This window comes from Dama dama, chromosome 18, assembly GCF_033118175.1.
Source record: "Dama dama isolate Ldn47 chromosome 18, ASM3311817v1, whole genome shotgun sequence".
Classification (NCBI taxonomy): domain Eukaryota; kingdom Metazoa; phylum Chordata; class Mammalia; order Artiodactyla; family Cervidae; genus Dama; species Dama dama.
The window spans coordinates 101770206-101785400 of record NC_083698.1 but is presented as its reverse complement, the minus strand read 5'-3'; positions in this window follow the sequence as shown (position 1 = coordinate 101785400).

The following is a 15195-nucleotide window of genomic DNA, read 5'->3' as shown; positions in this document are numbered from 1 at the left end:
GCAAGGACATGACTGAGCGACTGAACTGAACTGAAGATAGGCTTAAGGATATACTGCACAACATGAGGGATATAGCCAATATTTTGTAACAACTGTAAATGGAAAGTAAACTTTAAATTGTATAAAAATTAAGATAATCATCTATTTAATCCATTAAATTATATTTATATTAAAACCTAAATCTACAAAAAGCTGATAGAGTATCAGCAATTAATTTAAAAAAATGGAAACGCAATAAGGTCACCCAAAATTCTTGACTGAAAGGAGTGAAACTTCTATGTCTCTTCAAACTTTATTTTAATTAAAGCTTGTACTTAGAGTGAATCAATGCATCATATGAAATAATACAGAAGTATCTCTTATACCCTTTGACCAGTTTCCTCCAATGGTAACATCTTGCAGTACAGTACAATATCATAAGATAGTATGATACATAATGTAATTATGTAGTTATAGTCAAGTGACATGATTAATATGATAATGTAATAATACAGTATCACAACATATTGGCACTTATATAGTCAAGATACAGAGCATTTCCATCACCACAGAATCCTTCATGTTGTCCTTTTATAGGCACATCTATTTCTGTCCAGCCTCTACCCTCTACTTAACATCTGGTTATTACCATCTGTTCTATCTATAATTTTAGCATTTCAAGAATTATATATAAATAAAATCATAGAGTATATTCAATGAAGAAAGCTAGTGGAGGTGATGGAATTCCAGCTGAGCTATTTCAAACCCTAAAAGACGATGTTGTGAAAGTGCTGCACTCAATATGTCAGCAAATTTGGAAAACACGGCAATGGCCACAGGACTGGAAAAAGTCAGTTTTCATTTCAATCCCAAAGAAGATCAATGCCAAAGAATGTTCAAACTACTGTACAATTGCACTCATTTCAAATGTTAGCAAGATAATCTTCAAAATCCTTCAAGCTAGACTTCAACAGTACGTGAACCAAGAACTTCCAGATGTGCAAACTGGATTTAGAAAAGTCAGAAGAACTAGAGATCAAACTGGCAACATCCAATGGACCATAGAAAAAGCAAAAGAATTCCAGGAAAATATCTACCTCTGCTTCACTGACTAGGTTAAAGCCTTTGATTGTAGTGGATCATCACAAATTGTGGAAAATTCTTAAAGAGATGGGAATACCAGACCACCTTACCCGCCTCCTGAGAAATCTGTATGCAGGTCAAGAAGCAACAGAACCAGATATGGAACAATGGACTGGTTCCAAATTGGAAAAGAAGTATGTCAAGGCTAGATATCATCACCCTGATTGTTTAACTTACATACAGTGTACATCATACAAAATGCCAGGCTGGATGAGTCACAAGCTGAAATTAAGATTGCCAGGAGAAATATTAACAACCTTAGATATGCAGATGACACCACCCTAATGGCAGAAAGTGAAGAGGAACTAAAGAGCCTCTTGATGAAGGTGTAAGAGGAGAGTGAAAAACCTGGCTTAAAACTCACCTTTCAAAAAACTAAGATCGTGGCATCTAATCACATCACTTCATGGCAAATAAATGGGAAGGAAAATGAAAATGACAGACATTATTTTCCAGGCTTTAAAATCACTGCAGATGGTGACTGCAGCCATAGAATTAAAAGATGCTCGCTCCTTTGAAGAAAAGCTACGATAAACCTAGACAGCATGTTAAAAAAGCAAAGACATCATTTGCTGATAAAGATCCATCTAGTCAAAGGTATGGTCCAAAACTTCTCTATGGACCATAAAAAAGGCTAAGTGCCGAAGAATTGATGCTTTCGAACTGTGATGTTGGAGAAGACTCTTGAGGGCTCCTTGGACTGCAAGATCAAACCAATTGATCTTAAAGGAAATCAACCCTCAATATTCATTGGAAGGACAAATGCTGAAGCTGAAGCTCCAATACTTTTGGCCACCTGATGGGAAGAGTTGATTTAATGGAAAAGACCCTGACGCTGAAAGATTGAGGGCAGGAGGAGCAGGGGGTGACAGAGAATGAGATGGCTGGATGGCATCACTGACTCAGTGGAAATGAATTTGAGCAAGCTCCAAGAGACAGTGAAGAACAAGGAAACCTGGAGCGCTGCAGTCCATGGGGGTCACAAAGAGTTGGACACACCTTAGGGACTGAACAACAACAACAAAGGCTGGCACTAGAAGCTGTAGCAAGTCCAGTTTCTAGAATCAGTAGTGATGACACTGCCCTAGGGGTATCTGCAACACACAATACACCATCAAGGCTCAGGGAAGACTTTGGTGTGGTGTCCTCACCAGACCAGTTCTGCAGAATGAGTTTTGACCCTTCTGCATGACATGGCTCAACTCCAAGCCTGATTCTCAGAGACTCTATGAGCTATTTTGTACCCCTTAATAGATGCATTTTCAGCTTTAATTAGCTGAAGTTTCCATCTATTGCTTGGCCTCCCCTATGGCTCAGCAGGAAATCGTCTGCCTGCAATGCAGGAGGCATGGGAGACGCAAATCAGATCCCTGGGTCAAGAAGATTTCCCTGGAGGAGGAAATGGCACCCCGCTCCCGTATTCTTGCCCGAAAAATCCCATGAACAGAGGAGCCTGGTGGGCTACAGTCCATGGGGTTGCAAAGAGTCAGACACGATTGAGTGACTAAGCACGCACACAATTTCAACTATCAACACTGGATGAGTATGATATGTGGAAACTTGGTAAACAACAGGGGTGCTATAATGACTGTTTTTTTTTCTTCTTTCCAGTTTTCTGTTAAAATGTTATAAGAGAAGAAAGAAAAAAAAAAAAAAGAATTTCCTTTTCTATTTGATTTTTTCTTTAAAAAGCTTGTGCCCAGGCTATAACCACAGGGAAGAGACCCTCAAAGAATGTCAAAAAGATTAACCCATGGAACTTCAAAGCTTCAGTCTCAGGTCACTGTCCTGCCCTGACCTGAATGCACCAACATGAGCATAACTTTGACCTATAAAAGGATGACTCACACAGATAATCCGGAAAAGTACTTCAAGCTATCTGTCAGCAGTTACCTCTCTGATATTTTTCAACACCTGCCTTCTGTCCCTACCAGAGTCAATTTCCTAGCTTAAGCACCAACAACTAAGTGGAACTGGTTTGCTATTTGGTTTGCTTTTCTATCTGCCTTCATTATCTGAAAAAATCTTTAGTATTTCTCACTCTCAATCTCCTCAGTCTTTTTGTCCCATCTGCCTGAAACCCAGAAGATAGCTTCTTAGATTTGTAGAGACATGCCTTTCCTAAAATCACAAAACACCCGTGAGTAGTTCTTTCCAGCTGTTGTTCACTCAGTCATGTCTGACTCTTTGCAATCCCATGAACTGCAGCACACCAGGCTTCCCTGTCCTCTAAATTTTTTTTCTACAGGAATATTTCATTTTACTGAGCCTCCCAGATATGCATTTTTTAAATAAATTTAAGTTCTGTGGCAACCTTGCATCAAGCAAATCTATTGGCACCATTTTTCCAACAGCAGTTGCTCATGTTGTGTCTCTGTGTCCCATTTCGCTAGTCTTTGCAATATTTCAAAATTTTCATTATTATTATGTTTATTATGGGAATCTGTGATCAGTGCTCTTTGATGTTACTACTGCGAAAAGACTGAGTCCCTGAAAACTCAGATGGTGGTTAACATCTTTTAAGCAATAAAATATTTTAATCAAGGGAGGGAAAGCCTTTCTTCTTGGTCTTCCCAAGTGATTCAGTGGTAAAGAATCCTCCTGCCAGTACAGGAAACGCAGGTTCAATCCTGGAGTTGGGAAGATCCCCTGGAGTAGGAAATGGAAACCCAATCCAGTATTCCTGCCTGAAAAATTCCATGGACAGAGGAGCCTGGTGGGCTATAATCTATGGTGTCTCAAAGAGTTAGATACAATTGAGCACGTGTGTGCGCACACACACACACACACTTTTTTAAGACATAATGCTATTGCACACTTAATAGACCACGGTATAAGGTAAACATAACTTTTATGTGTACTGGGAAACCAAAAAATTCATGTGTTGCTTATTTTTTATTTCAAGGTTCACTTTATTGTGGTGGTCTGAAACTGAACATGCAGTATCCCCAAGATACACCTGTATTCATTGTGAAAATTTTTGTATTTTCTCAACAGAGCAGGGATTTTTGCTTGTTCAGTAATATTTTCCTAGGGCCATAACAGTGAAAGGATGCAAAAATTAAAATTGTATGTTGCTAGGGTGTATGTGACTGTAAAGGGGTGGCATGTGGAAGCTTTGTGGTGATGGAGCAGTTCTGTATCTTGATTGTGGTGGTTACATGAATAAACACCTGTGATAAAAACAGCACAGAATTATATATACATACACACAAATGAGTGAATACAGAACTGGTGAAGTTGGAATAAGCTCTGTGGATTGTACCAATGTCTGTTTCCTGGCTGTGATATTGTACTATAGTTACATAAGATGTTACCATTAGGGAAAACCAGGTGAAGAATACACAGAAACTCTCTGTAAATTTTTTTACAACTTCCTGTGAATCTACAATTATTTCCAAAACTTATTTTTAATAATTGATTAACTAGGTGTGATTTGCAAATATGTTTTTAAAAAGAGAAGAAGGAATAAAAATTTTAATGTTAAGAGTAGTTTTCTTTGGATTTCATAATGAGGGAAGATTTCTTTTTATCTTTCTACCTATCTGGTTAAACTCTTAATGGAAATATTTCACTTTGGGCTCTAATTTTGGGTTCATACTGTATTTTTCCTTTAGATAGACTTTGAGTTTCCTGCCACAGAAGGAAGCCTTTAATAATCTTTGAAATTTAAAGATATCAACCCTCCCTCACCCCCCGCCCTAAGCTGAGCCCCAAACTGCACTAACCTGAGAGCCCATCCATGGAACATGGTGAACCATGTGGATAATTAGGGAAACTTCTAATTATAGTTTCTTTAGACAGCCTTTTTCCAACAGCTTTCCTGCCTTCTGCCACTGCAGTCATCAAATTATCTTACTGGCATTTGAAGCTCATTGCAAGAACAGGTTTGATTTTGTGTTAGTATGCCTAAAGGAAATATTTTCTCCTTGCCCCACCCGCTGAAACAGAGTTCTGTGGGCAGGTAGGTGCATGGTGTTCCTAATGCCATTGGGAAGCCCATACCCATGACTAAGTCTTTCCATTCTTAGAAGGCAGCTCAGTTTTTTAATTGTACTTATTTATGTATTTTAGTGCAAAACAAGCTCTTCCTTCTCCTGTATGCTCCTCTACCTGAAAGCCCCTTGTGATAATTTTCAAAAGCCTGTTGAAACTCATCACCACAGGTTCAGTAGTTGTGGTGTGTAGGCTTAGTTACTCTGGCATGTGGGATCTTAGTTCCCTGACCAGGGATCGAACCTGCATTCCCTGCAGATTCTTAACCAGTGGACCACCAGGGAAGTCCCTAAAGCCAAGTCCATTTTTCTAAGCACCTGTATCTTGTACCTCTGGGAAAAATCACACTTGAGAATAAAGTTTGTTTCACAGAAAAAAAAAAAAAAAAACAACTCATCACCTCCAACTGTGCAGACTGTCTCTTATAGTACCTCAGTGATAAAGCTATGTTAGACTTGATCCTTTAAAAGGAAAAAAACACATTTTAACAAGACTAAAATGTTTTTTAATAGTTCTGTAATTTCTTTTTACCCAGCTCTGAGTTTTTAAAGCATAAGGGCCTCATGAGCTGCGTCTATAAATCTTCTTGAATCAGAAGTGTCTCCACAGCAAAGTGCCAGCTCCTCAGGCCTCAGTGAAGCCAGGCAGGAATGAAAGAGGTTTCTATGGCAATAATTCTCCTTTTTAACTGTCTTTTCCTACTTCTTAAACCCCATACTTATTATCTGTCTCCCCATTGCTTCTCTGACAATGAATCTCCTTCTAAGCACACTCTGAGCAGGAACAGAGGCATAGACTGAAACCTTTCCTCTAAGAGTTTCAGGAACATAGCAAGTTTAACAGATGTCAAGAATGAGAGGACAGACGGACAGCTCTTTGGTTTGAGGGCAGGAAGGAAGGCAGACAAAGCACTGCTATGGTTGGAATCTCAGATCTTTGTGAAGGCGTGGGACGCAGGAATGTGTGTCCATGGCTTAAAGACTCTGAGCCCAAAGCAGGCAAAAGTTTTCTTGATTATCTGTTTCTGTTTTTACTCCCTTTGTGTTACTCTTGTGCCTTATTTCTCATCTCAGAATTTCCCAGTCCTGAAATAGTCCCTTTTTTCTCCACAGCATGAAAACTGAGGTCAAGAAAAGAAAACAGACAGCACCTCATAGGTATTAAGGATAGAGCACAGGCAGGAGTTCCCAAGTTCGCTGCCTTCTATCTGCTCTTTCTACTTCACAACCTCTGGATCTGAGTACTCTCACCCCCTGGTTATACCTGTTGGAGGGACTGGAGATGGTGGTCACCACCCAGCACTCATACCCGTGGCATCCAGACCCAGGCTCAGCCTCCACTCATGATGGCAGATGTGGACACAGCTTGCCCCCCTTGTCTACTTTGGCCATCCCACTTCCTGCTCTCCCATCAACTTCTTCATCTCTTCTGAGAATTAAAATTGCATTTTATATATGATTTCCCAGCAACCTGTTTTAGACAAATAGTTCTAATACATAAATTCTATTTTGTTTTTATAAAGACTAAAAGGATTTTTCTAATTAGTCTTCCCTATAATGGGTTGTGTAAACTTGAAGAAATATACTTTCTTGTGTATGTTCAAAGTAAGATATTGGAAACCAATGTACAATGTTCCTACATATAAGTTAAAGAGAAGTGATTCTGTATACCAAGAAAAAAAGGAGAGAAAAGTGTTCTAAATAATCAAATTAAGAAAGCTAACAGGACCTCAAAACTGTGTAAATACAATTAGAGCTAGGTCAGCAACCTTAGATATGTCATTGCCACCATACAAGGTGCAGTGCACTAAACTAAAATAGCATTGGAAGATGGTATTGTAAGAAAACCAAATGGATTTTTGCTAAAGAAACAACCTCTCAACTGTTTAGCAGACATCACCTTAATCAAGTAATGAACATAAACATCATTAGTAAAAGGAAAAATTGAAATCATGGAACATCCAATAGAATGAAGAATTTTATATATCTTCAATTTGCTTTTCTCTGCTATTTCTTTGTGATAGTTTCAGATGATGCATTTTGGCTGTGATACTCTTGCCAAAATGCATCACCTGAAACTATCACAAAGAAATAGCAGAGAAAAGCAAACTGAAGATATATAAAATTCTTGGTAAAGTATTCAAAAGTTTCAAGGTCATAATGTGAGAGACTAAAGAATTCTTCTAGACTGAAGAAGACTAAAGGGATAATGACAATTAAAAGCAATGCCTGTTATCATTTTACATATTCCGTTATATTTCTAATAAAATGAGGTGTTTTTTTTCACAATTTAAAGGATCCAAGATCAAAAGGCAAAGGAGTGTAAATTTACCCATCTGAAATATAGGCCTTAATCACCTTGACATCTTTGTTGAGTTTTTCACATATATAGTAACATGAGAAGTTGAATTTTAAATTTAATTTAGAAGTCTAATTGTAGTCACATTTTTCTTCAGAGATATTGCCCTGAAATTTAACTTTCAGTAAAAATTGTAATTGAAATGAAGTTTTTGTTTATATAGAATAAAATTTAAGTGACGGTGTGGAAAATAAATTGATCATAAATGAAGCAAGTGTTCATAACAAGAAAAACTCAGAAACTCCCATATTTTCTTGTAAAGCAACAACCAAGTGCTTTATAGGACCTAATACAGGTAGATTTACACAGAGAGACAGAGATGCATTTCATTTTGTCATCAAGATGCATGCAAAATCATTTCTAACCACATATTCCAGGTAATCTCACTTTAAAAAGTAAGTACTGCCAAATCCTTCAGAGGAGATAACGGAATCCCCAAGGGTCAGGAAGGTTGGTTGATCAATAATGAATTGGGCAGGACTCTCATTCAAATGCCCAACCTCTATTTGGGCTTCCCTGGTGGCTCAGACAACAAAGAATCTGCCTGCAATGCAGGAGACTCAGGTTCAATCCCTGAGTTGGGAAGATTCCCTGGAGAAGAGAATGGCTCTTGAGAGTCCCTTGGACAATAAGGAGATCAAACCAGTAAATCCTAAAGGAAATTAACCCTGAATATTCATTGAAAGGACTGATGCTGAAGCTGAAGCTCCAACACTCTGGCTAACTGAGGCAAAGAGCTGACTCAGTGGAAAAGACCCTGATGCTGGGAAAGATTGAAGGCAGGAGGAGAAGGGAGCAACAGAGGATGAGGTGGTTGGATGGTATCACCGACCCAACAGACATGAGTTTGAGCTAACCCCGGGAGACAGTGAAGGACAGGTACACCTGGTGTGCTACAGTCCAGGGGCTCATAAAGAGTTGGAGAAAACTTAGCAACTGAACAACAACAAACTTTATTTAGCAAAATCATCCAAAGGACTATTAAGACCCTTTGTTTAACTTCCTGTGAATTCTGCCCAGGAGAGTAAAGTCTATGATTTCATGCCCATCCAGCCTTCATGAATAATAAAAGTTGAGATGTCCTCTCTACCTGCATACTCTCCTGGCCCAAGTGGTGTGTCTTGCTCTCTCAGTCCTCTCTGCCTTTAGAAGCAAAGAGCCACCATCAGTTCAAGCTGTCAGTCTGTCAGCTTCAGACAGACTGACATCAAACTCTGAAACTTCACCTTGGGTCGAAGATGCAGCCTCAGCCATTCTATCCTGAGTCTCATATTTCTCCCTGGCTTCGTTTGGCTTCCTCCTCTTTCACTTCAATTATACATTAGCAAAAAGAACCCCAAATGGCTTCCAGGCTGGTTATGCCAGCAAGTCATTCAGTTGTGTTTGACTCTAAATGCCTCCTGTCTGTGCCTTGGCTGAATCAGGCTACATTTTTAGGGCCTTTATGATTGCCTTACAGAGGATTTGGTATAATTTCATTTCATAGTTAGAATTTTTTGCCCATTCACTGATAGTCAGAAGTCTGCATATACATTTTCTCAGTCCTTCTTATTTTAGAGATCTGTATTCTGACTTATATACCATCTCATTTCTTTGGCATTTCTTATCTCAGAACACTTCGGTGAAGAGTGGGAAAACTGAAATTCTGTTGGATTGTGACTTTGTTTCTGGGAATTTAAAGAGTATTCATAGAATTGTAGATCTCAGTACTGAGGGGGCCTTCAGAGACCATGGTCCTGCCCCTGACTTCAGGTAAGATCTCATTATCCCCACCAGAAGCCAAGAGAGCTCAAGAGACCTACCTAGAGTCTCAGCATAAAGTTTCGGGCAGGGGGGATCAAGGGCAGAAGGAAGTTAGAATTAACCCAATAAAATTAGGACATTTGGTCACTTCCATTGCATGTGAGTATCCATGGTTTCTGTCAAACCCTCAACTCCCTGAAAACCAAGGGCATTTCTGAACAGGTTAATGCCATTTTCTGATTTTCCTACTGGTTTTCTTTCTAGTCCCGAGATTACCAAAATGACAGTGAGGGAGGGGATGTATCCTAAACTGGAAAGGTGACAACAGAAGAGGGAGCCAAAAAAACCCTCACCAAGAAGGAAAAGACAAGTAAAGGACTGAGTGTGTTCCCCAGGTGGTGCTAGTGGTCGAGAATCCACCTCCCAATGCAGGAGACACAGGAGACACGGTGGGTTCAATCCCTAGGTAGGGACGATCCCCTGGAGGAGGAAATGGCACCCCGCTCCAGTATTCTTGCTTGAAAAATTCCATGGACAGAGGAGCCTAGAGGGCTATAGTTCATGGGGTGGCAGAATCTGACAGGACTGAGTGACCACACACACACACACACACATACACGCACACGGGGCTGAGTAAACTTTGATGCCTCTCTGGACAAATCCCTGCTTGAGGCAGAAGACCAGGCCCATGGGAAGACTGCAGAGAACCCATCCCAAGGGGGTAAGCTGGAGGGCAAGGGAAGGAGGAAAAGTGACCTTCATTTTCAACCCAGCTGGAGGGCTGGGAGACACAAAGCCAAGATCTCATGGCAGAACAGAGCAGAAGCAGGAACAGGACACATTAGACACAGAAAATATTAATACCAGTGTGTGGCTGCAATCTCCATTCACTTCATTCTCCTACCAGGATCCTGGCAGCAGAGCAAGCAAGAGGCAGATCTGCTCCCGGGGACCTGGCCTCACCACCCTCTCCTCTGAGAAAACTGAGGTCCGAATCCAAAGCCCCGAAAGACGACTTTGCTTCCACAGAGCGTCTCTGGGGAGACAGAGGCGGCGGCTGCAGCCCTCCCCACAGCTCACTGCACGGCCTCACAAACACCCCCTTGAAGTATCTGGGCCATTTTTAACCAGGGTTCTGCCCCACAAGGGTCACTGGTGCAGCCCATTAACAATTTTCAGGCAGAAAAACAGAATCTGGTTAATAAGATAAAGCCTAACCTTTTTTTCCCTTTTGTGCTCAGTCCAGTTTCACATGCTCACAGGGGGCCACATGTAGAGGTCTTATACTCGGTTCTTCAGACCAGAGTTGCTAGAGTGGAATGGCTGCCGCCATCAGCTCAGCTCTGTGGCAGCGTGCAGAAGCACTTCACACGGCACGCAATCCAAGATGGCAGCTGGGGACCGTGTGCAAAGAGGCCGCTCACAGCACTGCAGTCCAAGATGGCGCCGGGGGCCGTGTGCAGGGGCTGCCTTCACTGGCACTGCCATCTGGAGCCTTGTGCAGCAGGTATTGAGTTGACCAAAAAGTTCGTTCAGTTAAGGAATACTTGTTCAATAATGGTCTTGGATAAAATGAAAAATGTGTCTTTTATTTCTACTTAAAACCCAGCGAAATTTTTGGCTAACCTAATATATGAAGTGCAAATCTGATTTTAAGCTAGTAAATCTTCATAACCGCCCTGTAACCTGGTTTATACTAGAAAATGTGCCTTTCTCTCATTTTAGGCTCTATATGTGTTGGACTCAGAAGAAAGGAAAGGAAAGCCCATTAGGCCACACATGTTTCTATCTGTACCAAAAGGGGTCTCTGCTAATATGTGGAAAGCTTATATAAGGTTTAGAAAATAAGATAGTCCACTGGAAATCCAGAAGAATACATTTACACTGGGCTGTTGAGAGTATATTTCTAGAGGATAAATTGGCACTATGTATCAAAAATCTTCTTAAATGCTATGTCTTTTGGCTCCTTACTTCTACTTCAAGGAATCCATCCTATAATCAGAAATGCAGATCAAGATGTAAGTAGAACAGATGCTTTTAACAAGATTATTTTGACTAGCAAATTTCTGGAGTAACCTAATTTCAAAATGGAAAATAACTAAGTATAATTTCAGTGAGCAGAACTGTTATACAGTTATCAAAAATATATTTAAAGAATGTTTAATGTCATGGGGAAATGTCATGGGGAAATCGTGGTGAAAAGAATACAACATAGAACTGCATACAACACACATAATAGTTTGTTTCATAAGTATCTGAACATATATAAATCCAAGAAAGATACCTATACAGATATAGATAAATTAAAAGTGATTAGAATGTTAACCACAGTTATCTTTAGTACTGGGAATATATTTAGGTGACTTAAATATTTTTGTTCTCTGATTTTTTATATTTTCCCAATTTTCTGTAATGAACAGGATAGTTTTGTAATCATGAAACATATGTTAATATAATAAACCAAAATATTGACAAAGTTTTATTCATGTCCAGATTCTAGAAAGTTAACACAGCTCTAGTACTAAACCTGGCAAACATAAAACAAGAAAAGCAATCCATAGACCAGTTTGTCCTCAATTATTATTCCACAGAAGTCTGTCCCACACATTTTAATAGGTATACCTTAAATAAAAGTTTCACTTTTAAATAAATATAAACAGCTTAACAAATGTATAACAGCTTATTGAAAATAGAATTTACTATAACAAAGGACATATATTCCACAAATGTAAGAAGTTAAAATCTGGAAATCTCCTGGATCAATTAGAAAAAACAGAAGAAATTGAATAACATGCCTCACTCATTCCGGATTTTACATATTTTATTATTTGTTGTTTCTGTTCAGTCACTAAGTCGTATCTGACTCTGCAACCCCATGAGCTGCAGCACGCTAGGCTCCTCTGTCCTTCACTATCTCCTGGAGTTTGCTCAAACTCATGTCCGTTGAATCAGTGACGGTATCTAACCATCTCATCCCCTTGTTGCCCCCTCTCCTTTGCTTCAATCTTTACCAGCATCAGGGTCTTTTGCCAAGAGTCGGCTCTCCGCATCTGGTGGCCAAAGTACTGGAGCTTTAGCTTTAGCATTAGTCCTTGCCAAGGGTTACTTGCCTGAAATCTAGGCCTTGAATCTGAGGGAATCGGTACCTGGCAGAAAGCTAGCTACAAGAGACTGAGTAAATCTGGAGGTTCCCACACTCCCAGCCTCTGGTAGTACCATCATCAATAACTTCTATAAGCCAGGAAATGTCCAAGAGTGGCTCCCCAGGAGTGTCCAAGCCTGAACTTTGACCAAAAGAGTGTCAACTTTTTTTTTGATCCTGCTTTAAAATGGGTCGCATTTCTTCCCTTAGAAGGATGCTAGGTCATTTTTTCTTTCTCCAAACCACTTTACTTGAATTTCCAAATGGGATTTAGAGAGAGAGAGAGACAGCAAGAGAAAAGAGACTGCAGACTATATATTTGAGTGACTAGGAGAAAAATGACTCATAAGACTTTTTAAAGTTAAAGTAAAAAGTGTGATCACTTGAAAATTTTATAAAAGAAAACAGATGTTTTCCAGAAATGTGCTGGTTCACATAAATGCTCACTTCTGTTAGATGGTAACTGGAGGAATTTCCAAGTAAAAATAGCAGAAGCAGGCCAGGTCCCAAAATTCCCTTCCATCAATATCTAATGAAATTATCTTAAGAAAAAGTGTAAGAGCACAAAAGAAATATTTCTTAACATACAGCAAAGAAGGAAAGGAGCACAACCTCATTTCACAAACTTCTGAAAGTGAACATAATTTAATAATAAATGCATGGCCCTTGTTATATACCAGGCTCTCTTCAAGTCACCTCTTACATAAAAATGGGTATTTGAAGCCAGGTTCTAGATCCTGCCTGTACAAAAAATTATATTCTGATTCATTCTGGAATGATGCTTAAACACTGCTTTCACTCACATTCCAACAACCCCATCACTGAGAAATTGTACTAAGGAAAGAAGGTGAGTGTACCAAATGCTAAATATTCTCACTGATATTATCTAGTTCTGAGTCTGTGGGATGACATGAGAGTAGCCTGGGAAAAAGTCAGAGTACACTCTGAGAGGTGGAAACTTCTCTCTACCTCCACCATGGTCTTGGCAAAGAACAAGGAAACTTGTAGCACTCAAGGCCTTCCAAGGTTCAAACGTGTCATGCTCTGAGGAGAGGACACGCTGAACCCAGGGGAGGAAACCCTGGGCCAGAACACTTAGCGATATTCAGATGTTCTTGTTGTGGTGAAACGTTTACCTGAGCAGTTCTTCAGCTTCTTTGTTGAATTCAGTTTAGCTTAAAAGTAACACTGTTAGGGAATGAATGTTTATGTCCCCCAGAATTCATATGTTGAAACCTTAAACCCTAATGTGTAGGTATTAGGAGGTGGGGCCTTTGGGAGGTCATTAGGTCATGAGGGTGGAGCCCTCAAGAATGGGATTATTGCCCTAGGAAGGGGATGAAGAAATCTGAGCTTTCTCTGCCATGTGAGGACATCAAGAAGACACTGTCTATGAACCAGGATGAGGATTATCACCAGACACCAAACCTACGGGCACCTTGATCTCAGATTGCCCAGCCTCTGGAACTATGAGACATTGTCATTCTGTTGGCAAATCGTGTCCGACTCTTTGCAACCTGGGCTGCAGCACTTCAGGCTTCCCTGTCCTTCAATGTCTCCCAGAGTTTCCTCAGATTCATGTCCACTGCGTTGGTGATGCTATCTAACCACCTCGTCCTCTGCTACCCTCTTCTCCTTTTGCCTTCGGTCTTTCCCAGAAATAAATATCTTGCTTGATTCACCCAGTCGATCTTTGTTATAGCAGTCCAATCTAAGACCAATACCTTTTATATTAAAAATACAGTGTACAATATGATCCTCTTTATTATTTTTCCTTTATGCCCATCTCTTTATGCAATGCATTGCTTTCATAAAAATAAGGAAGTCATTATCCTAAAAAAGAGATGGTACTTAATATTTCTTTTTTAAAAAATAATTCTCCAGTTTAATCAGTCATCCTCCAGTTTTCTCCCATCCTCCCACTGTTCCTAATTTAATTACATTTATTTCTCAGTGACGTTCTTACTTAAGACTGAGAAAACCTGATTTCAAACCACAAAATATCCCGAGCATAAACTTTAACTTTTTTCTTCACTGGTGTTTGTAATAATTCCATTTTAAACATCTATTTCAGTCCCTATGAAAGTTCATAGGGAAGGTCACATGAGCAGATAAGGAAGAAAATGGGGAGAGAAGGAAGCAACCATAAAGACTCTGCAGGAGTCGACTTATTTATTAGTTTTATCCCCGAATAGAGTGAAGAGTTACAATCAGGGTACTGAAATCTCCCCTTTTGCTATACAACACAGATCTCAAAGGGTGGTGAAAGGGAAAACAGCACAAGGAAACACAGGGAGTAAGACCTGTCTTGAGTTCACGCTTACTTATATAAAGAGAAGCCCCTGTGAGGGGCTGCATTCAGGAGTTTCAGCAACAGAGCCATGTGGAGGCTGGAAGCAGCTGAGGAGGGTACATAGTACTGGACAGCAAGTTCCAGATGAGTAACTCAGGGGAGGGCGGGGTCTCCAGAGAAACAGAACCAACAGGATACATAGATGAACGGATGGATAGATGGATAGATAGACACATAGATACATAGATGAAGATTTATTTAACGTTAGGAATTGCTCCCACAATTATGGAGGCTGGCAAGCCTAAAAATCTGCCAGGTGAGTCTGGACGCTGGAGGCCAGGAGAGTTAACAGTTAATTCCAGTTTGAAAGTCAACAGGCACAACACTCAGGAAGAGCCCACGTTTCAACCGGAGTTTACAGGCAGGACAAAAAGCCACACGTCCCAGTTTGAAGGCAGGAAGAATTCCCCTGACTCAGGGCAAGGTCAACCTTTGTGTTTGCATTCACAACCTCTGCTCCCTTCCCCTTTGCCTCTTTTAC